This window comes from Cyanistes caeruleus, chromosome 11 (assembly GCF_971803275.1).
Source record: "Cyanistes caeruleus chromosome 11, bCyaCae1.hap1.1, whole genome shotgun sequence".
NCBI lineage: Eukaryota > Metazoa > Chordata > Aves > Passeriformes > Paridae > Cyanistes > Cyanistes caeruleus.
Window position 1 is genome coordinate 22,770,618 of NC_141711.1, and position 23,744 is coordinate 22,794,361.

The 23,744-nt window shown below is 43.3% G+C and overlaps 1 protein-coding gene and 2 long non-coding RNA genes across 18 annotated transcripts in view; 2 read left to right on the forward strand and 1 right to left on the reverse strand.

Annotated features, from left to right (window-relative positions):
• The window catches only part of IQSEC1 (IQ motif and Sec7 domain ArfGEF 1), a 291,038-nt gene that overhangs the window by 85,626 nt on the left and 181,668 nt on the right, over positions 1-23,744 (forward strand). The window lies entirely within an intron of this gene.
• On the reverse strand, positions 3,522-6,786 carry LOC111935247 (uncharacterized). The gene is made up of 3 exons (XR_002867642.2): positions 6,659-6,786; positions 4,259-4,385; positions 3,522-4,117 (listed from the first exon to the last, which is right to left on the reverse strand). It is a non-coding gene; the product is annotated as an uncharacterized LOC111935247 (long non-coding RNA).
• Positions 6,872-10,719, forward strand: LOC147651141 (uncharacterized). Its single transcript, XR_015275126.1, has 2 exons — positions 6,872-7,021; positions 7,816-10,719. It is a non-coding gene; the product is annotated as an uncharacterized LOC147651141 (long non-coding RNA).

The following is a 23,744-nucleotide window of genomic DNA, read 5'->3' on the forward strand; positions in this document are numbered from 1 at the left end:
CTGAAAAAATCCATAGAAAATTAACTCAGTGATGTTGAATGGTGGCACCAGTGCAATTTTTTTTGTCTTAGATGAACCATTGCATACTGAGATATTGTACAGTACAATGTACATGTGCAGTTTTTGGTGCACGTGCTTGAAAAGCTGTTCCAGATGTGGTTAATGCTCCAGGCAGGGTTTGTTAGCACAGGACTGAGGAGTGGTGGGGTGTTAGTGAGTCATCTGCTGCGTGTGGGGCACAATGTGGATGTTACCACCTGCTCATGGCATTAAATTGAGGCTTGACCTTTATTATAATACAGATTTTAATAGGGTAACATTGAAACTGCTCTGAGTTCGAAGGAATTCTGTAGAGAACATGTTTTCCCTCCCTGAGACATGGCTTTAATAGGCTTCAGGACTCCAGTGAGAGAGAGACTTTGCAACCAAGTTATATTCGTGTCTCACATCTAGCAACAGGGAAGGTTGTGCAGAATGACCCAGCAACCCTGGAAGCTGCTGTTGTACAGCTGAGAATGTAAAGGGTGTAACTGAAAGAAGCTGGCTGTAAAAGCAGCAAAGGTGAAGGTTTCATGGAGATGGTATTTAGATGTAGGCCAGGCAAAACCTTGCAGAGGGTTCAGCAGGACATAGCTTGTCTTGATGCTCCTGTGCAAAATAGATTTTATTTCTGGGTAGCTCAATCCTAATGCACAAAAATAATGTTCCTTTAACTATATAAAATGAGTAACACTTGGGACTGAATGCAGAAATTAAGAAAAGAAGCCATCTTTTTCTCTTCGATGTTAAATTTAACTATTCCTGGTCTTTGCAAAGGCCATGTTGTTCTTTGCAGAGGATGAGATACAAAATTCACCATTGACTTTCTAGTATTGTGCAGTTCTCAACTGCCTGGATGGTTCTTAGTTCAGTACAGAAATTGTCTTTAATTCTCTTAAATTGTTATGTGCTGCTACTGTCAGGTGTTGAGCAGCTCCTAAATTTCTCTTATGGTGAATAAATGGCCTGAAATCCAGGAGACAAGTGTTGTAAATCCCACTGCCATAAATCTTCCGTCCATCCAGGGGAGAAGCTGCCGAGCTCAGAGGTACTGAAGGATTTTGAATAGCTCTGGCACTGGGAATGAGTAATTTTAAGATTACAGAGGCTTGGAGCTCTGAAGTCCTTCAATGTTACTGTTTTCTTCAGTCCTGTGCACCACTGGCCACACTCAATATATGGAAATGTTAATTTTGTGGCTGAAAAACGGGTAGACAAAACCCCAGCAATCTAAACCCTGATGCAAAAAATCAGTAGGGTAATTTCTGGATGAAGAAAACTGTTTAGATACCAAGCTCATGCAAGGTAAGAGAAGCATTTTTCACTCTGTTTTATGGCTGATAGCAAATATAGAAAAATCTCTAAGGACTTTTCCTGCAGCTCTTGTCCAGCAATGTGCAGCCTCATATACCTGCTGCTTATAACTTTGCAACTGGGATTAGCTTTGCAATAACCTGGAATTTTACTGGGACGAGTCTCTCTCTCTCTCTCTCTCCCATCCTTAAACAGAGGCAAAACAAAGAAAATAATTTAATATTTATTTTTTTCTTGCTGTTGTAACCTCAGGATTAAAAGAAAAATTATGTAAAAAATCAGTGAAATCTTCCCAAGAATGCTTTTTGTTACATAGTCACAGGCATTTAAAATATGAGAGAAAGTTGAAGTTTTGCTTGTGGGAAAAATTCCAGATGTAGTTGGGGAAAAACTATGTTTCTCCTGTCTGTGTCACATCTCGTGGTGTTTTCTCAGAGCCACATGAGCACTGTGAACATGGGTTTGTAGATAGTCTATCACTGAAATAAGAAAAACATTCCTCCCTCTGGATGCAGTAATCTGTAGTGCTGGGAAGTGTAAGCCTTATGATGGAGAAACCAGCCTAGATATTTTCCTTTAGAGAATGAGGATTGTTTGATTGTGTATATTAAATTTAGAGGATGTTCATTTGCAATTTTGCCACTGTTAGGCAGGATTAGCTTTGTGACTTGCATGGACATTGCCACATCTGTCTAAATAAGTGTGTGTGGGGCTTGAATGGCTTTGCTGAATTAATTCTGCTTTCATGGAAGCAATTCCTGAGCCACTGGGACCAAAATGTGGCCGCTGTGCTAAACACTGATGCTTATCTGCCTGGATGCGATTTTGAGATTGCTGCCAAGGGGACTGATACTCATTTAGATGTTCTGAGACTGTTGGAAACCACAGGGATCACCTGGATGTGTTTTGGACTCCTCTGAGTAGTATTAATAGCAACATTGGTCATGGTCCAGGTAAAGCCTCAGACCTTCTCCAAGGGCCTTCTGCCTTTTAGCTTCAAAATTAATATTTCAATGTAATAAGTTTGAGGAATGGTGCCACAGCTTGTAAGGCAGAAGTGGGGCTGTGATTCCAAGGAAATCCTGCATTCCTGATGTGATCTGTGAGGAAAATGCATGTGGTGCTTATTGAAATCAGTGGCTCCTTGGATCAGCTAACTGGGGTAAGGGTTTGTGTGCAAGGACCAGCCAGCCCTGCTGGGATCTGAGCTGTTTTTGAAAGGCTGATGAGAAAAACCTTGATCTTGGAACAAAATATTTGTCTCTCTGGGATACAACTGAGCCACTCATGGGAAAGCAGAACAAGCAGCAGCAATCTGATTTCCAAGGAATGCTCCCTCCCAGCTGAGAGATGTGTGGAGGAGCACGCCTGGCATCCTGCTCCCTGATGGGAGAGTTTCTGTATGAAACTGGGGAGAAGAAGCTGGGATGCTGCAGGATGGAAAGGGGATTCTCTCAGTAGTGGTGTGTCAAGCTGAGTGTCTCCAGGATAGGGCAGGAACTGCTGCGTCTCTGGTGCATTCCAGGGATTTTGCTTCCCTTTGCCAGGATGATTTGAGGATGGATGTGGGCACAGGGGCCGTCACTGTGATGGTTCAGCCTTAAAAACTGTTGCCTCACCTCAGAGAGGCTGTGAACTTTCCCCTGTCCATTTTGCTCAAGGAGGAAGATACAATTCCTGTGTTTTTTCCTGGATTAACCCCCAAAGCCATATCCCATTTCCCAGACTGTCTTTTGTGTCTCATGAGCACTTCCCACAAACCCTTGGCTCCTGGGAATGGGCAGAGGTTGGAATGGCCTTCTCTTTGTTGGTAGAGAGCTGTGTGATGGGCACCTTTGCCACCTGTATCCTCCCAGTTCCTCTTAAAAGTCCTTTGGCCAAGAGCCCTGTTATAAATGCAAAGGCAATTTCGGGTTAAATAAAAAATTTATTATCAAACAATAATAAATTCGAACAAAGAGAAAAAACCACAATAAAATAAGCAGCGCAGCGCTGGGTGGACAGGGTCTATACGCAAGGTATAGATGCTCCCAAATCCACGCCTGAGAGTCCTTTGGCCTGGGTTTTTATAGGAAGTTTGTGTCCCGAGGCCAAATTCCAAGCAGGCACCCTTTGCTAAGAGGTTCTTAATTGTTCGAAGAATAGATTTCCTGGCACCGGAGAATAGAGTCAATAGACGTTGGGCAGAGGCTCCTCATATGTAAAGAGGTCCAGGATGTCTTTTTGATATCATTTTGGTCCGGGCCATTAGGGTGGAGTGGTGGCACCCATCCTGGAGCCGATGGCTATCTCGGCTGGCTCCTCTTCCTTTGTCTAGTTTCTCCATTTCTCCAGCACAGGTGGTCAGGGTGGAGGTGCTCAGGCTCGGCGATATCTCGTCCGGGCCCGTTCTTTTGTTTGTTCGATGGCCCGTGTCCTGCCCATTCTTTCGGGGCTGATGTGCCTGCTTGCGATGGTTATCTGGGTACTTGGCTGCAATCTGTTGCTTTGGAAGAGAAATCCTGCCTCGACCTGGAGGAGGACTTCTCATTCCATATTTTCATCATTTACAATTACATATACTTTATTTAAACCTTTTCTTTCGAATTTTTATTCATCCAATTCTTTATTACAGCCCCTTCAGTGCTGCTCTCTGATAAAGTTCCTTAAAGGAGGTGTCTCTTCACAACCTGGTTCTTCTGGCAGCCCTCTCCAAATGGGAACAGCTTCTGGGGAAGGAAGCTTCTGCTTCCTTAGTATAATCCATGAGGAATATTTAGTCTTCCTGAGAGGGAACAGCAAGGAATAAAACAGGAAGGAATATTTAGTCTCCCTGGGCTGTGGATCAGAGTGGTCTGGGGGAGCCATTCCATCAGTCTGTGTTGTTCTGATGGGTTGTGTTCACTATGCATAGAGCAGAACTTACTCTAGGTGAGTTCCACCACTCCTGTGTCTGTTTCCTGAGGAGCTGCCCGTGGTTCCTGTGCTGGGATGAGCTCCTGTGGCAGAGCACATGGTGACAGTGGCAGAGGTTTCTGTTCTTTAAGTTCCAGCTTTAGTACCCAAAGAGACAAGATCAGGAAGAGTCATTAGAGTCTAAGAACGTATTCATGGGAGGTTTAGTGGATTAAGTGTGCATGGAAGGGAGAGTTCAGTGAGATGAATCCAGCAGGGCAATGAGAGCTGGCCTCTGTTAATCCCTGGGATTTGGGATTAACAGAGCTGCTCCTGGGCCGGGCTATCAGCACCCACAGCTGTCCAGCCTGGGACGAAGATCCTGCTTCCCGATGGGCTGATCCAGGCATCCTGGACACATACTGGTGTCCAGCTGAAGCAGATGCAGATCCTTCATGATGCTGGCTATGATTCTTCACTGGACATTAAACATATATTTACATCTATATATATATATCTGTCTATATCTAATCTCACAGATTATCCTGAAGTGGAAGGGACCCACAAGGATCATCAAGTCCAATCCCTGGCCCTGCGCAAGCCAGCAGAAATTTTATCTTGGCTTCAAACAAGTGGGTCAGCTCCACAAGGGAATTCTGTTCACAGTGGTGTTTTTCGTGTTGCAGCTGTTATAAATGCAAAGGCAATTTCGGGTTAAATAAAAGAGAAATTTATTATAAAACAATAATAAATTCGAACAGCGAGAAAAACCACAATAAAATGAGCAGCGCAGCGCTGGGTGGACAGGGTCTATACACAAGGTATAGGTGTTCCCAAATCCACACCTGAGAGTCCCTTGGCCTGGGTTTTTATAGGAAGTTTATGTCCCGAGGCCAAATTCCAAGCAGGCACCCTTTGCTAAAAGGTTCTTGATTGTTCGAAGAATAGATTTCCTGGCACCGGAGAATAGGGTCAATAGACGCTGGGCAGAGGCTCCTCATATGTAAAGAGGTCTAGGATGTCTTTTTGATATCATTTTGGTCCGGGCCATTAGGGTGGAGTGACGGGACCCATCCTGGAGCCGATGGCTATCTCGGCTGTCTCCTCTTCCTTTGTCTAGTTTCTCCATTTCTCCAACACAGGTGGGCAGGGCGGAGATGCTCAGGCTCGGTGATATCTCGTCCGGGCCCGTTCCTTTGTTTGTTCGATGGCCCGTGTCCTGTCTATTCTTTCGGGGCTGATGTGCCTGCTTGCGATTGTTATCTGGGTGCTTGGCTGCAATCTGTTGCCTCTCGGAGGGAAATCACGACCAGATCCGGAGAAGGACTTTTTCCCCCATTACATGTTGTATTTTATGTCATTGCAGTCATACATATATTTTATTTATACCTTTTATGAATTTTTATTCATAACTATATTTATTACACAGCTGAAGATCCTTGGACCAGGAACTTTGTGTTTCTGCAAGGCTAAGGACCCTGATGTGATCCAGCAGGAAGGATCAGTCTGGAGTTTCTGGGATTTCAGTCCCTGAACCCCAGGGAAAGGGAAGTGTATTGGTGTAGTATCCTGGCGTGGATTATCTTGGATTATGTGACCCTGCAGCAGGGCTCTTTGTCAGAGCTCACAAAGAAAACCCAAGCTACAGGAAAAGCAGAATCACAGAGGGCTTTCCCAACCCTAATGGTTCTAGGATCGAGTCAAACCATTCCCCCAGCACTGCCAAAGCCATCACTCACCCTTGTCCCCAGGTGCCACATCCACATGGCTTTGGGCACTTCCAGGAACAGTGATTCCACCACTGCCCTGGGCAGTTCCAACAAGGTGAGGAGTGTTGAGCCTTTGCAGCCTGTTGTCACAGCACTTGTGATGCTTTATCTACTTTTCCCCAGCCATCAGGGCTGCATCTCAGCCTGTTCTCCTAGCTTTCAGCTATTTTTTTACCAGGGTCACTCTGTTTCTTTGCTGCAGGATATGCCTGCACACGTTTCTGCCTCTTTGATAAGCAGTTTTAGCTTTAGAGGCCTGAAAATGGGTCAGCTCACAGCTGTGCCACGAGGTATCTAAAGCCCCTGGTTTATTACAGTGTGGTCCCAGTATTTATTTACTTTTTAGCAATGCTGGCTAAAATCCAGTTATTTTCTGCAAAATTAGGTGCAAGAAGTTTTTGTGCAAATACATAATTCCTGTGTATGCTCAGATCTCTTGGGGAGCTGGGACCCTCACCCTGGCTTGGTCTTGCAGTCCCAAATTCTGTTGCTCATTTCAAAACCAGGAGAGATTTAGTGCAGTGGAGTGAGCCATTCCCTGTCTGCATGGTCCACTGCATAAACCAGGCCTTGAAGAAGGTTCAGCAAAGACCCAGATTCACTAGGCTGAAACTGTCTGAGAATTTCCATCCAGGGGACAGTGAATATTTTTAAACATATACCTTAAAATAATCCTGTGAGTCCTTTGCTACCGGCACTGTGGACCTCTCTCTGTGCATTGTACCATGCTTTATAAACACTGCTTTTGCAGCTTCATAAAACTGAGGGGGGTTTTCCCCATCTTACCAGGGAGAAGGAATCTGGGGAAATGATTCTGGGATCCTTTATGACACACAGGGAAGCAGAGATTGGTGTCAGTTCAGGACGCCCAAGTTCCAACCTAGGAAAGAAGTGCTTGGCTCTGGAAGCTCTCTTGCTCCATGAGTCTTCCTTTCTAGTTTTCTTTGCTAAACGTGTATTCAATCTCAAATTAACAGAAGTCTGTGTTTTTCCCCTCAAGACCTGTATCAGAACATTTCCTCCAGGTAAGGATTAGGAGCACAGGTTACACTGCAGATTGCAGTTTTGCCTAAAAGCAGCATAAATTGAAATACTCACCTCAATTTAGACTTCTTAAACTGGCCTAGCATCATCCTCACCCCTTTTTACTTGCAAAAAGAATTCTGGGGAGAAGGAGACTTTGAGCTTATCTGGATAATTTTTGTCTAAAATAACTGTTTCAAATAATAAAGCTGTTGTCCTTTTGCAGAGGGTCATATCTCTTTTGATAGAGATAGAAATCTGCCCCTGGTTAATTTTATTCGATCACCTGAGTGTTTGTTAACCCATGTCAACTTCACCTGTCTCATGGCATGAAGTATTGTTATTTCTCAGAAAACACTCAGGAGGGATTGAATGTTCTTCAGTTTACAAGAAGCTGCAAAGAGGTTCAAGGAAAATGTCTTGCCTGTGAAATAAATTGGTCAGGAGACAGACTCCCATTTTACACCTTTATTAGAATCCAGCCTTGGGGTGGGGGCCCGTGGGATTGTTGCACCACTGCTGCTCCCACACTGGCAGCTCCAAGGCAGCAGCACAACCCAGCTTTACAGCACACACTGCAGAGCTGTGTGCTTATGGGAGTAGCCAGGAGGCCTGGCTTTCCAGCTCGTTGTCCAGGGGGGTCATTCTTTTCCAGTCCTCTGTGGTCATGGCGACACCTTTTAAGCAGGCTCAGGTGATGCAGGCAGACAGTCTTCCTTCGTAGCTTGCTAGGATATGTCTCTTTGGCCTTTTATTTCCTTGTTGGCTCATTGTTTTGGTGTCTGGCATGCCTTAGTTTGCATATGCCTCGGAGCACACGGCCCCTGGGATCAGCAGCAGTGATTCCCTACAAGGAAGAGAGGTAGGAGTGTAGGGAGCAGGGTTGTTCCATAGTAACAAGGAAGTTACAGGGAAAGGGGGTAGAGGCACATCCTATAGGAGAACTCTTAAAACACTTCAATAACGGTAAGTAATTAACATTACTAACAACTATCAGGGTAAACAAGGGCACAACAAACAAGGTTTACAAATGGGACAAGAACATTAACTGTACACAAGTGTTGTACAACAACACTTAACAGTATTTTAACTGGGGTGGATTGCTTGAGAGATTTTATTCATGACAGCCTGGTGTTCAAGATGAAGGTTTTATCCCATAAATAGCTAAATCAGAGAGGGTGATGCTGTGGTGGCAGGTTGGAGAGGAAGGTTTGGTTTCCACTGTAACAAGACCTGCCTGGGTAACCGCCCATAAATGCAAAGCTTAGAATAGCTCAGCATGCAGTGATTTAAAAGCATGTTAATTAGGACATTTATTAATTTGCAGATGTTTCAATTTTGACTGTAGTTTGGAAACAAAGACTTTTCTTTACGACACTTATAAAGAAAATGTTCTTTACTTGTAAAGAGGTGTCGTAAAGTTACAACACTCCACAACACAAGAATGCAGTGTTCTCCTCCTGCCACCGGGAGAATGCAGCGTGTGGGAATGGCACCAGAGGGAACAGGCAGGGACTGATCCCAGGAATTCTCCCTGCAGAGGAGGCAGAATTTTTTCCCAGCAGTGCCCAGCCCTGAACTGAGACCAGAGAGGCTGTGGGGTCTCCTCCCTGGGGATATTCCAGAGCTGTGGCTGTAATCCTGTGCCCTGGGATAGCCCTGCTGGAGCAGGAAGGTGGCACCAGATACCTACTGTGCTCCTTTCAGCCTGACCCATGCTGGGATTCTGTGGGGTAGATTATCTCTGTGAAATTCCTTTGTTCCAAGCACCCTGGGGAGGAGTAGGATACCTTTCAGCTTCCCAGGAAGATCATCAGAGCTGGAACCAAACTCAGGAGTGTGTGCACACTGAGCACTCAGTTCATGTCATCTGCTTAGGGCAGCATGGGGGGGAAAGCAAACTAAAGCCCTCATTGCAAATCCTGTACCAATTTTCAGCAGTATTTCTTACTCCTGTCCTTGTCAGATGCTGATATTTTGGATGGAAAAGACAAAATGGAGAAAGTTTTGCATGTTCATCATTATGGGTGTCAGGCGTGAGCAGTTCAACAGCTGTTCTGGAATGTGCAGCTCAAAAAACAGGAGGGGTTTGTAGTGTCAGGTATTTGGGTTTTCATTCACTAAAGTAAGGTAAAGGCTGAGCATGATAAATAATTGAGCTTTCCTCATATAACAGCTCTGAGTGTTTGTTTGGAATATCATAGCTGCAGAATAGATATCAGAGGGAGAGAATCCTCAGTGGGATTAATCAAAATTCTATTTACAGAGTAGTGACTTAGGTTGGAAATGTGTGAAAGTGGGGCAAGCATCATGCTCTAAGTTTGTCTTAAGTGTTTAATACAATTGTTCTTTTACTGTGCTTTGTGTTATTACTGTATTATCCAGATTCCTTGCTTCTGAGGTAGCAGGCAGCATCCTTCCTCTGCCCTGTAGAATTACAGCTGGACAAGGGCAGCAGGAGAAGCTGAGACCCCCCCCTACTGTCCCCCAGGGCAGGGACACGGGGCTCTGCAGCCTTTAGATGAGCTGAGCATGACAAGTGCTCACTGCTGGAAGTAGGCTGAGCTCCCCACTCAGACCTAGTTATTTATTGGTTTGTATTTCAAATTAGTGCAAGTCTTCTCTGCCTGACTCTAATTGGAAGGTGCCTGAGGATATGGAAGCTGAAACCATGTCAGCTTGGTCTGACACCAGCTGTAACAATTTCCTCAGGAATAACCCCAAATTTCAGGTGGGTACTGCCTACCATGAAAGCAGCAGGTAATAGCTGTCATCACAGAAGGATTCAGAGCAAGGCATAGTTTAAGATCCATAGATCTATTGCTTGAATTAAATAAAATTCATATTTTTGGCAGCTCTTTGAAATACAATTAGATTAGAAAACATCTGAGGAATAGCTGGACAACAGCCTGCAGACTAATAGAACAATTTTTCCGTATTACTGATCTCCAAAAGACTCCAAAGAAGAAAAGAAGGGGTGTTTAGAGATTAGAATTAAAATTTTGTCTTGGTATAAGAGCCATATAAGGAGCAAATTAAGGATTTTCAATTAGTGTGGTTTTTTCAAGCAGAATTGCCATTTCCAGTGGCTGATCCCTTGAAGAATTTCCAGCCCATTGTGACAACACTCAGCTCCTGTTCATTATGCACAGAGAGCCATTTCCATACCAAATGCCATTGCTGGGCTGTAGTGCCTGCAGTTCCAGGAAAGGAATTACTGCTGGAATTGACATCCCACAGGCTTTACCTAACCCTAAAACACACAGGTAGATTTTTTTTTTTTTTTTCATCTGCCAAACAGTGAGGGTACTGACAGCTGGGGTGGAGGTACAGAAATGGTTTTAAAATGCCAGATTCTGTCATGCTGGAACATATCCCAGCTCTGGATTACAAAGCACCATCGATTTATTGGTGGTTAAAAAGAGGTGGCACTAAAATTAGAATTAATTACCATGGATGCAGTTCAATAGTGAGCTTTGGCATCAGTGCTGGAGAAGTTACTTGGAGAGAAGTGGTAGGATGAAAACTGGGCACAGATACCTCCTCAGCACCAAGACATGTGCAGGGTCCAGTCCTGTGCTGGTTGCCAAGGGAAGAAAGTGACCTGCCATACTCAGTTACAGAACCAATTTCATAAAAGTCAGGGAAATATGTAAGAAAATAACGTAAAAGAAAAAAATAAATGAAAAAGGAAATTAAACCCACTGTTCTAGTGATGTGATAGAGCTGAAAAAAATAAGCTATCCAAGAAATTTGAAACAGGCTTTCAAATAATCCAGCTCATTTCAGCCCATCTTCTTTCTTAGAATCTTTTCTCTAATGAAAACACTTTTCCTGCCATTAGACTAATTTTCACTTTCTGGTTGGCCTGTGCCTCGTCCCACTCAGAGAATAATGGGCTCCTCTGTAATTTGAATTCCAGCACTGAGCTTTAGCCGTGCCCAAGACAAATCTAGTCAGGGAATCTGCTCTCTGTTACCTGGACTCGAAGGGCAGGAGGCATAAATGTGAAGCATCTCATGTCCCCAGTATAGAATCCTTCCTCACAGCCTCAGCCTGGTCTGTGCTGTCCAAAGGACACTTGCACATGGATCCCTTGGAAGTGAGGAGGTGGCTGGTGCACTTTTTTTACATCCAAGGGAAACTAACCCAAGGACAGAAGCTGCTTGGATGGATGAGTAGCAGTGGACCTGACATTCCAGCAGGAATCTGGCAAATCCAGATCTGACCATGTTTTGGGGCTGAGCCATATCTCAAACCCAAGGCTTGGCCTCTCCTGCTTTGGGTTTTGATGGGTTATTCTCACTCCATTTGTGCTTCAAAGGGTTGATGCATGAACCATTGCATTGAATTCTGTTTGTTTCTGATGGATCATCACCGTCTCTTCTTCCTAATAGCTCATTTTGGGAATTGGATATTTCACCCTAAAGGACCATCATTCCTTTGTGTCTGACTCCCCCTGTTTGTCACCTGCGAGGTGCTACCTGCACTGCTCCCTGACATCCAGGGGTGCTTCCCACAGGGCACATCAGACCTCAGCCCTGAAAAATTAAGTGATCAAAGCTGCGTGGGTTTTTATTTTTCCCTTTGGTTTTCAGCTTCTACCAAAGAGTTGTCCCTGTCAAGTCTGATTTTCATAAGATGCCAGCTTTGGTGGTTTACAGGATCAGATGAGCCTTCTCCATGTGCGGTGATTCCATGGGAATGTGGTGATGGAGACAGGGATGCAGTGCTAGCCCTGATCAACCCTGCTGGTTGTGTCCCAGATCCAATCCTGCCTGTTCCAGCAGGATATCTGCCTATCCACCAGATAGGTGTGGTCAGGCTGAGTTCCTCACTTGCTGGAGAAGCTAACAGGCTTCCCTACAAGTGGAGACCCTGTCAGCCTATCATGGGAACACTTAAGTTCCTCAATTCTGCTACTGATGCTTTCCTAGAAAGACCTCAGTTTAAAGTAACCTGTTACAAAGACACACAACACATGAAAGATTTTCTCCTTTTGACACAAAATTGCTTCCCCCTCATTCACAGAAGCTTACTTTACAGTGAATCTCTTTTATCAATCTTTTTCCTCTTCTTCTTAAGGCTGCTGTAGTCAGTGATTTTATTCTAAAGCTTAGATTATTTCTGAGAGTAGCTCAGTAACACTGTGATTCACCACATTAGAATATGGAAAGGCTGGAAGCCTCTCCTACTGCGTATAATATGACAAGTACAAGTTTTAGATATGGAAAAGGCCTGGTAAACTCTGAATTTTGCTTTAGTATTAGCAATGTAGTGATTAAAACATGCAGGGGTTTTGCCTCCCTGTCGAACCTATGGTGAAGGTGCAGCTGGTGAAGGGAAAGGGCTGTTTTCAGCTCTCGAGGAGCAACACAAAATGCTGATGTCAGGCTGCCCCACTGGTAGATAGTTCAGCTGGGCAGACTGGTTTTAGTCTGCACTGCTGGAGTCAGCATGGACACCCTGTCTGCCACTATACAGTGCACAAACCTTAGGCAGCAGTGTTCAAGTGACCTGGCTTGGATATCTGCTTTGCCTGCCTGTATTTGGCAAAATGGATGAACCAGTTTCCAGACCAGCTGGGTAATCCCTGCCTGGCACCAGAGAGGTATCAGTTGCACCTCATGACTGTAATTCAGTGTGACACAGCAGTGGTGGCAGCTGATACCTGTTCCCTGTGTCACTGTCCCAGGCAAATCCCTGCTTTCCCTGAGCACTGCCTCGCAGTATTTCAGCAGGGCAAACACTGAGCTGTGCTGCTGGAGGTGCAGGCCTGGACCACTCCCTGAAGATCCAAGGGTCCCAGCTGGAAATGAGAAGCCAGTTGTGATACTAGGTTTCATGTGGGGATGGGGAAGGTGGAAAACATCAAGTAGAGGAAAAACTTATTTTATAAGAACTGATAAAATTTTGTCTCTCAGAGGCTTGAACAAATACATTTGAACATAAGAGCAAACTTAATTTTCCTGGAATACTTTAAAATCCATTTGGTGTGTATAAAAATAGTATTCTTTGAAAACATCATGGTTTTCAACTTCATAAAAGGACAGGGAAAACTCACTGCAGTTTGACCTATACCATCTCTTTAAAATTATGTAGAGTATTTCCAGACTTCTGAAGGTGCCTGTTAGCCTCTGAAGCTTTCCAGGGATTCAAACTCCTGCTTTTCCCTTTTGCTGTCTCTTAGTCTAAGATGATGTGCTTCTAATTCCTTGTCTGCTATTGTAACAAGCAGCTCTGACTTTTTCTCCTTTGCTTGGAAAACACACAGTTCTGATTTCCTGTCACTAATTTGCGTGCAGTAGTTTGATCTTCTCACCACGGCTTTCAGTGGGTAGGACTCACCTTCCCCTTTTTCAACCATCCTGCTTTCCTGTCTCTTCTGAAGATGGTGTAAAATAAAGCATTGCTCATCACTTTGCTCCTTTCCTGCCCTTTTGCACCCTGACTGATTCTTGCTGTTTCCCTGACTGCACAAGGTTAGGTGAAGATGACTTCCACTTAAACCTGACTCTGGAGATCAGTGGGGCCTTACCCTGTGTGTGTGTGCAAGCCTATGAATAAATAATGTCAGATCACTGTTACCTGGATTTCTTTTCCTGCTTTCCTCAAGAATGCAGCTTTTTGAGCCCTGTGGCTAATGCTTCAGATGAGTAGTAGAACTCAAGTTAATAAATAACTGGGCCAACTGTGCATCAAATCAGTGAAAAGACTGCAGTGACAGATATCTGAAACTTGTCAATGATTGTAAGATTGCTATCTTCTGAAAAGCAATTAACATTTAAAATTGCTGGAAATGGGTGGCAGCTGGGGGTGAGGGGTGCCTGGGTGTTTTTACCAGTAGTTGCTCAAGGACTCCTTCGGATTGTTTTGAAAAATACACTTTGGTCCTGTTCACCTGCCTTCATTCATCAGTATCGACAGGACACAGATAACAACAAATTATTAAACTTCCAGTGGCTTTGCATTGATTATCTCCCATCTCAAGCCCTCCTGCTACATGCTCCTCAGTTAATTTTCAGTGTGACTCCTAGATAAACAATCATGTAGTTATTTCAGCTGTGCCTGTGAAGATGGAAGGAATTATTGTAATGCTTCCAGGAATTTCTAAGGCTCTTGGAAGTGAAATTGATGGGGGAAAAAAATTGACTGGAGGAAGCTATAGATCCCTCTAAAGGAGAGCTGATAACACTGATGGAAAGCAAAGAGGGAGGTAGAAAAGACTCAGTCTCTTTCCACAAAGAGGTTAGGGCACAGAGATTTAGGTTACTTTGTACACTTCAAGGATAGTTTATTAAAGCTGAATTATTCAATTACAACAGACTTGATTGAATGAACTGCTTTTTAAAGCGCAAATAACACCTTTGTTTTACATGGAGTATGAAATCAACAGCATTAATATTTATAGGAACTTGTTTTGTCTGAATGAAACTGGTTTCAAGTACCACTTGAAACTTGGTAGATTGCTTTTAAAATTAAAAAATAAAATAAAATAAAAAAAACAGCTCACCAGCATGACTTGAGGGAGGAAAAAGTTTAGTTATGTGTGCAAGTAAAGTAACCTGGTATAGGGCTGATGGGAACAGTTCCCACCTGCCTTCTGTTTTGGGGTGTCTGCAATGGGGCTGGGTAATACTGTCCCTTAAATTAATAAAAGCTTGTTCTTGGCATCAATCAGTTCAGGAACTGAATATTGCAGGGGAGCACAGGAATCTGATTTTACCACAAATTACTGGAGTTGCTGCCATTTAGAATTGAAGACATGATAATAACAGGGAGCTCTTGATCAATATCTAACAAGTCACAACCAATGAGTGGGGTTGCTTGGTTTTCAGTTGATTTTGCATTTATAGCAGGAATTTTAACCTACATGCCTTTAGCTGTAATTAATTAATTACAGGTGGGTTTAGCCAGAAGTTCTCTGAGTGCACAGTGCTTGAGGGACTGACTCAAAAGTGTCAGCTTTGTGTCATGGTGTGGAAAACTCTCCTGAGGGTTGTAAGCATTTCAAGTGACTGGCCATCCCATCCCAGAGGAATTCCTCCTGGTTTCCAGCTGCCCTGGGAAGTGGTATCCTCCAGGCCTTGTTAGACTTCTGAGTTTCCATCACTTCCCAGAGCCTGGCTGCTTTCCCTTGGATAACAGAGAAAATCTCCCATCCAGTCTTGTGGCTCCTGTCACTGCTTTAGGCTTCTGAAATGTGCTTCTTCTTTTAAAGCAGGATGTTGGATTTTGTAGATCACCCAGGATGTTTGCCCAGAAATTTTGCCTTCAGTTTTGACTTGTAAATTTTCTGAGTACTCCCAGAAAGAGCTGATACAATTTTGTGTAATTCTGAAAATCTCACAGTTTTGGAACAGTTGCAAAGGATTGCTATGGTGATTGTAGAATCCTGGAATGGTTTGGGTTGGAAGGACCTTAAAGTCCATCCAGTGCCACCCCTGCCATGGCAGGGACACCTTCCCCTGTCCCAGGCTTCTCCAAGACGTGTCCAACCTGGCCTTGGGCACTGCCAGGGATCCAGGGGCAGCCTCTGAAAACCTGTACCAGGGTGTCCCCGCTCTCAAAGACAATTTCTTCCCAATATCCAATCCAACTCTACTCTCTGTCAGAATGAAGCCATTCCCCCTTGTCCTCTCACACCAGGCCTTTGTCCCAAGCCTCTGCCCATCTTTCTTGTTGGCTCCTTCAGGTACTGGAAGGCCAGAATTAGTTCATCCCTAATGAACCAAACCAGCCCCTTCTAGGTCCTTGGTCTTTAGTGCAAAGGTGTTACTGAGCTGCTGGATTTTCACGCCTCTCAACACTGACCCCTGAAAGGAATATCCCTCCCAGGCCCTCCTAGGCTGTGCTCTCCAGTGCTGGCAGAAGGACCCAGCATTTCCACCAAGCTTAGCTAATAAGGGTCAAATTTAAGTCTAATATCTCTCAGAACTCCCCATCCCTGCCAGTGCAGTGTCTTTCCCATGGATGTTTCCCTCTGCTATGTGTCTGGGGAGGATTAAGAGCTAAAGAAACCTGCTAATTACTTAGTGGGATCAGCATCTACTAATGAGCTGGGGTGCAACAGTCCAGCACCAGTCTGTAACAAATCAGCCTGCAGATAATTTGCTCAGAGCAGATTTTTGTCTGGGTGAGCCAGATCCATGCTTCACTTGAAGCAGTCACCTATTTAATGGCATTAACAGGAGGGGTTTCACTTCCAGCAGGAGAAAACCCCTCAGGCACTGGCTCCTGTTTCTGGCACAGGGACTGCAGCCCTCCCCTGGACCAGTCTTAAGAGGGTTTGGGGTTTATCTGGAGAGAGAAATAAATTAAAGGTGGTGATGTGAAGGTTGATCCTTTGAACATTTTTGTTGGCACCACTGACTGCATGTGGAGTGTGGGTCAACATCTTCCAGTTCTAGACCTTGATCATACTAGTAATGTCCAAAGAAAGAAGCTGGGAAAATGTTTCTCTCATGTAGATTTTAAAAAACAGTTTGTCACCTTGATGCTTAAATATCAGCTTATTAATGGTATGGCAAAAAAACAGATGAGGGTCATGTTTCCCACACCTCCAGAGGACTGCTGGATTCCCAGTGCACTTTGATGATGGAAACTGGGCTAAAAGAGAAGTAGGAGGCCCACATGCTGTCCAAGCATTGTGAGAGCTATTATCCACCTAGATTATTACCAGCCAGTTCCAGAGAGAAGGCAGTAAAACCCCTATTTATAAGGACTATTCCTGTAGAAAAATGTAATTTGTAGCACTACATGGGCTAATTACAGTCCTTGAAAATCCAAACAATTCAGGAACACTTGGCTTAAGAAAAGAAGCATTAAGAACTTAACACTTCCAAGCTGTCAGAGTAATGACCCAGGAAAAGCATAAAAAACGGAGTTTGGTCCTGCCTTAGCCATCTGCAGGCTCTGGGGATTTCTGTCCTGTGCTGTAACAAATGGAGAACCCACTGCAAGCACTTGTGAAGGCTGCAAAAAATCAGCATATGTAAAAAAAAAAAATAAAAATAAATAATTCAAACATTAAATTAAATGCCTCTAATGCTTTGTTTTTTCATGCCTAGTTAGGCTGAGCTTGTCATAACCTCTAAAAAAGCTTTTGAGTTCTAATACTAAATAGAAATTCAGGTATTTATATAGCTATTATATCTCATATGGTAATATTTCTGTGTAGTTCACTGCTATATTAATTGATATAAAAACCAGATAATACAAGATGTGAATAATTAAAAGCTCAGATCTATATTTCTCTTATCCAGGGAAATCTTTGCCAGAGGCAGCATTAGTATTTCAAGTCAATCTCTTATCCCAGTAGCATATTTGGAGAGCTGAAGATGCAGTGAGCTGAGCTCTTTTATTTCTTAGTACAGGGAGATGGCCACACTCCAAAGTGTGAGCATACTCCAAGTGCTGGAACAGCAGGATGAAAGAACCTTTTCCTATTTTTAGTTGTTTTTTTCTTTCCCCAGTGAGCCATATCCAGCTCGGGGAAAAGCTTAAAATTGGAGAAAAACCTTGTGGTATCAGCCACGCTTCTCCTGGCACTTTATAGTGTGTGATATAGGGTACATGAAGGTCAGCGATCCCACACCTCTCAGATCTTTTCCAAGCAATTTGTAATCTCTTGTAAAAAACATCTCTCTTTCTGGGCAGAAACACATCTTACTGCAGGGCTCACACTGCCTTTGAAAGGTTCTGTAGGAGCAGTGATCCTATCTGGCTTACACGCTTGTATCTCCTTTTTTCCCTCGTGTATCAGCTGGGGAGACTAAATTCTGAGTTCCTAGAGATGAGTAAAACCAGAAAACTCCTGAGAAGACTGGGAGGGGCTTTGAGGCACCGTGATACTTTTGGGAGAAGATAGTACAAAGTAATTTCTTTTTGATGTTATTAAAATACCTTTTTTTTTTTTCTTTTGCTGTCTCCTTATGATGGATGTTGAGCTGGGTCAGAAGTCCAAACTTCCCACAACAGTACCCAATGGAGTTGTGAAGATTTCTATCAAATTAAATTCCTTGTTCTTTCCCATTGCTTATTGCTCCTATAAATGTCATTCCAGGAAGCTCTACATACTTGAGCCACGTCAAAAACACATATGTAAGTTATGTGCACCATGGGTCAGTTCTCGTTCTGTTTGCTCTCAATCTTTTATCTCCCTGCACAGAAAACCCTCTAAGGAATATTCATATTGTCTAACTTGGCATTAAAATAAACACTTCAGCTTCATTACTTTCACACAGTTGATTTAAATACTTGAAGTTACTGATGAATTCTAAATTATGTTCAGCTGCACAGAAGCTTTACTGAAATTTTATAGGACTGGAGTTTGGGTCGATGGCATTAACTAAAGCCATTTATTGGTCAAGAAATGGTGTTTGATGGAAAACATTAATGTAAAAGGCAACTGATGGCTTTAGAGGATCCGGCACACATATTCTGTGACAAATGCCTGGGAGATCCTGCTGCCAGAATACAAATAAATGCTTATTATAAATTTCAGGGAATGAGTGTTTGCTGCTGCTCACCACAGCTGCAGAGTGTCTGTGGGCAGTTCCAAGGCTGGTAATGTATTAAGGCTCCTTTTCCAAAGAAAGGAAACAAGGAATGTCTCACTCAGATTGTTTCATATCCATCAACTTGAGCAAAGGACTAAGTGTGAAGTCTCGTTTCCCTGTTCCCTGCTCCTGGCTGGAGCTCACAAGAGTTGTTCCCTGTGCCAAAGCTGTCTTAGAACATCAGACTGCCCCGTTTCCATCCAGTCCTTACTTACCTTTGCTATTTCTCCTAATGAAATTATGCTTTCCCACTGCAGTAGCCTTTTCTCTGTCCTGGGAAACAAATTTTTAAAAATAACACTGATATATTTTATGCCATTATAAATAAGTGAGTGAAGATGAAGATGGACACTTGATATATGTGTAGTTGACACATTTGATACATGAAGTTTTGCTGCATTTTAGGACATTGTAGCTTCATTCAGCGGCTTACTGCCTCAAGGAGCCAAAGTTCATCACTCTTTACAACACTTTTTTCAGCCTCTGAAATGCATCAAGGGCACCACAGTGGTTGTTTATTGTGCTGTGAAAAGGAATCAATTTTTATAATGCAGTTACAGCAATTGGGGTGTCTCAAGGCAGTTCTCAGCACTCTATTGCAGTCACACATTGGGGAATTTGGGTTTCAGAGGCTTTAAAAAAGCAGAACAAAATAACCCAACCCAAAAATGCCCTACAAAATAGAAAAGCCCAAAAATCCTCTCCAAACCAAACAAAAACCCCGAACAAACCATCCTGGCTGACAAAATCTGGTGATCCTATTCTTCTGTGAGGAAAAGGCAGCATAAGGGTTGGTTTGGAGAGCTTAATCAGGAATTGGACCAACACTGCAGCTCTTGGCATCCAAAACTGGGTCTGCTGCTCTTCTTTATTTTACTGAAAATTTGAGCAGTTTCCTTTGGATCTTCCACAGCTGGTTCTGATCTTAGGTTCACTGATCGAGTCCTGTAGTTGTATGAATTTTGAAAAGATTTTCATCTTTAAACCTCAAAAATCCCTTGAATTTTCTAGGTGTTTTCATAAATACTCAAGTAATTTTCCTTAATTTCCTCAGAGTTTTTTTGTTCTCATGGCACTTTCAAGCAGAATTTTCTGAATGGACATAAAAGTTTCCAAACCACAGTGCATAAAATCATCACACAGACCTTACTGTTTCTGAAGCGATGTTTTGATGTACCCACTTTTGCCATGTTAAAAACATTTCTGTCTGAGAAGGCCCAAACTGGTCCTGGAAAATGGTGAGAGATGAATGAATGTGCTTAATTCACATGTGCTGGCTTTCTGGGTCTGTCCTACCTGACCACGAGGAGCTCGTAGGATGTGCTGCTTGGAAAGATCAGAGTTTTAAAGCAGATACTGTTGATTGCTCCCTGCTGGTTTCTGATGAATAGAAAGAATAATTTCCTTGTGTTTCTCTGGGCATTGGTAAGAGCCTCAAATTACCAGAAGGGCTCAGAGGAGTGCTTGGATAGTGACTTGGGATAACCTCCAGAAGGTTTGTGTGTTAACTAAAATTCGGGTTTGGAAGCTGTTGGTAGATGGTCTTTGGACATCTGGTCAGGAGAAAAGCTGAGCAACGCTGGAGTGCTGGGACAGCGATTTGGGATAACTTCCAGAAGGTTTTGCATCAGGTTTACTAAAATTTGTGTTTGGAAGCTGTTGGTAGGTGGTTTTTGATCATCTGGTCAGGAGGAAGGATGAGGCCCTGCCCTGCTGGGGGGATTTTGTCATTTGTGTCGTGCCGTGGGATGTTCCAGTGCCGTAACTGCGGCTGGAAATGAGCAGGAGGTGCTGAATGAACCTCGCCTCCAGCTCGGAGGGCTTGGTTGTGATTTTCCTGCTAGCACTGCTATTTATTCCCTCTGGCACGCAGCTGCCGTGTCGGTGCGGGGATCTCTTCCGAAGGCAGACATTGCCCTCTCCTGGATCCTGCAGGAACCGTGGAAAAGTGCCAGCCTCCCGAAATCCATCCCTTTGTCCGCCGTGCTTTCATCACTTGGCAGCTTTGATGAACCACGAGAATTTAATGGAACGTGTCTGCTCAGAGAACGGCGTTTTGGGGTGACAAAATGATTGAATTCAAAGCGTTGTCTTAGCAAAATTCATCCAACAAGGGACTCGCTGTTGTCTCACCAGCAGGGCTGTTTTTAATGGAGTGCTGCTTCAAGAAACATTGCTTTTAGCAGAAAACAATCGGTTCATCTTCCTCCCTTCAGCAGGTGCTTCGTGTGAGAAAATACTCAACTTACAGAAAGTTTAATAAGATCCTTGGGATTGTGGAGCATATACACACTATAAATACCCTTTAATTAAACAGGTAGGGCTTTGAGGCTTCACATTTGGAAGTTTTGCTGAATATCTAGCTTTCTATTTTAGAATTAACTTTAACTAGTGGACTAAAAATATTTGCTGTAGACTGTGTTAAGATCTCTTTCTGTGGAGGAAGAAAAAAATCTGTTATAGGTAAGAGAAGTGTTTAGAAGATGATTACAATATTCTTCTGAAACATCTTTTATTGAAACCTGCCAGGTTGTTTAACTTCTGAAGAACCTGGGCTTGGTGAATAGCCTTCAATCAGCAGCTGAACAAAAGAACTGCTTTAACAGCAGCTTTTTTGTACTATAAAGGGGGAAAATAGCACTTCAGCTGTTCCCTGAGTCTCCTGAGAAGCTGTGTCTGTTTCATTCAGGATTTCTGGTACTTGGGATAGAAGTTTATTCTGATACAGTGGGATCTCACTGGTTTGCTCCGTTCTAGTTTGAAAATATCTGACATTTTCATACTCTCTTAAGTAGTGCAAAGTGAGTACTTGTAAAAACCTCCACAGACACTTTGATACGGGAGTTGCTTCTCTTAGAACAAAATGCTCCCACATCCGATCCTGCTCCAAGTGGCAGGACAAGGGAGGGTGGGAGTAGAGTGGAAGCAACAAAGCCCTTCATAACCACATTTCTAATTTTGAGACCATCAAAAATAGCCACAAAGACAACATGGTGAGATAGTCTTTGTACTGGACATCCCATAGCTATTAAAAAACAAACAAACAAACAAACAAAAAAACCAACCAAAAAACCCAACAAACCCAAACAAAAAATCCCCCACAAAAATCAGCAAAACAAACCAAACAAACCTGAAGCTAATCTCCAAAACCTTCTACCTTTGCATCCATACAGATTTTATGTGTATCCTGTTTGCTGCAAACCTCTCTCCTTGCACCATCCATCTGCAGGGACTATACCTCTTAAAGGCAGGATTTTGGCCAGCCAGTTGCAGTATCATCATGCTGAATTTCTCTGTTTCTAGATGACTCATTCACCTCTTAATCTATGAGGTTTCATAGTTTTATGTACAGCAATTCTTTCTAAAATGTAGTCACAGGTTTTTATTAACCTTTTATATCAAGCATCATCATGAATGAATGGTCCGGCATTATATGAGCTACTGCCACTGAAAGCTTTGAAACCTCTCCCTAAATTCTACATTTAAGCTATCTAATACTGAACCCTTAAGACTTAGATAGACACATCCTATGAAACTAATTTTTATTTAGAAGCAAATTTTTAAACTGTAGTTTTGCCATTTACAGCTGTTATTTTCATCTAGAAAATGATCATCCCATACAAGTTACAGCAGGTTCCACTTGTTGCTTGTTTGCTTATCAGAATGCTTTTTAACCCTGTGCAGGCAAATACTGTTACCATCAGCTTTTTAAATCAGTCAGGGCTGTGATATTTCAGGGTAGAAAGCACTGAGAAAAGGATGAGCTCCTGCCGAAAGCTTGGTCTTTTTCATCCTTTTATGTTTATTTAAAAATTCCCGTTTTGTTCATTTTGGTTTTGCACCTTTCCTGCCTCCAAGAAGTTAGGATAGATGTTGATCCTAAGCCTAGTCTGGTGTTGTTAATAGATTGCATTACCAAAATAAAGCTTCTAGCAATAACTGCTTGAAGAGTACTGAGAAATAGTGAAAGCTCTTAAGTTTTGTCTAAAGTCATCCAAACACACATCAAAAGATATGGCCCTGAGGAAGGCAAGCCACATCTCATTAATAGGAACTGCTGAATAAGTTCTGGATCACGTGTGTGGATTCAGATGTGACTGTGAGATGCTCACAGCGCCTGTGGAGCACTGAGCTGGTATCCTGTGCACGGCCTTCATAACAAATATTTAATTTGAGCAAGGCAGCTCTCATTAGCCAGTGAGTCAGGCTGCTATAAATACCCCTCAGCCCAGGCAGACTTGTGCCATATTGTATCAGTGTCTGAATGCAGAGTGGGTGAGAACTGACTCATTTTGGTGACTCACGGCAGACCTGGTGCTCTGCAGGATCTGATCTGCTGGAGGGGTGCTGGGAAAGCTGCAAGGACCAGGGAAGCAGGGCTTTGTAAGGAGCCAGGGGATGCTGTGGTCTGTCAGGAGCAGGGAATGCCCTGGTTTGTTGGGAGCAGGGGATGCTGGGGTTTGTCAGGAGGAGGGAATGTTGTGGTTTTGAGGGAGCAGGGGATGCTCTGGTTTTGAGGATGCTGGGATTTGTCAGGAGCAGGGGATGCTCTGGTTTTGAGGATGCTGGGGTTTGTCTACAGAAGATATAATTTCTGAGCCCATTTTTGTCCTCAGTGTGAGTTGTTCTGTGGCCATCTGGCCCTTCCCGAGGTGCTGAACTCATCCCTTCACTTGCTACAGGAATAATTAGGGTTGAAATCCATCCTCCTGAGAGGAGGAACCTGGGCTTCCCTGGGCTTTGATAGTGCCTGTGATGCTCCAGAGTTGCCCCAGCCCAGCAGCTGGGTTGTCCCACCAAGGCAGTTCCTGTTGTTACAGCAACAAGGTGATTCCTCTTTGATTGTGACAAAGCAGAGCCATTGCACTTTGAACCATTTTGCATTTCATGCAGACCTGCTCCCTCAGCATGAAAATATATTACTGCAACATGACTGTTCCTGAAACACACACTGCCCTGGATTAAAATGCAGCCCTCTGTTTTTCCCCACTTTATTGTCATGGAATAATGATAGCACTATAGGGAGTTCCAAGACTTATTATTTCACATACACTAACAGTTTAAATTAAAGACTAAAACCTGAACCACCTACATTAATAACTTGCCACCATTCTATTTTATTTTTAAAGCCTCCTTTATATCTCTGCCTCTAATTATACTTTCT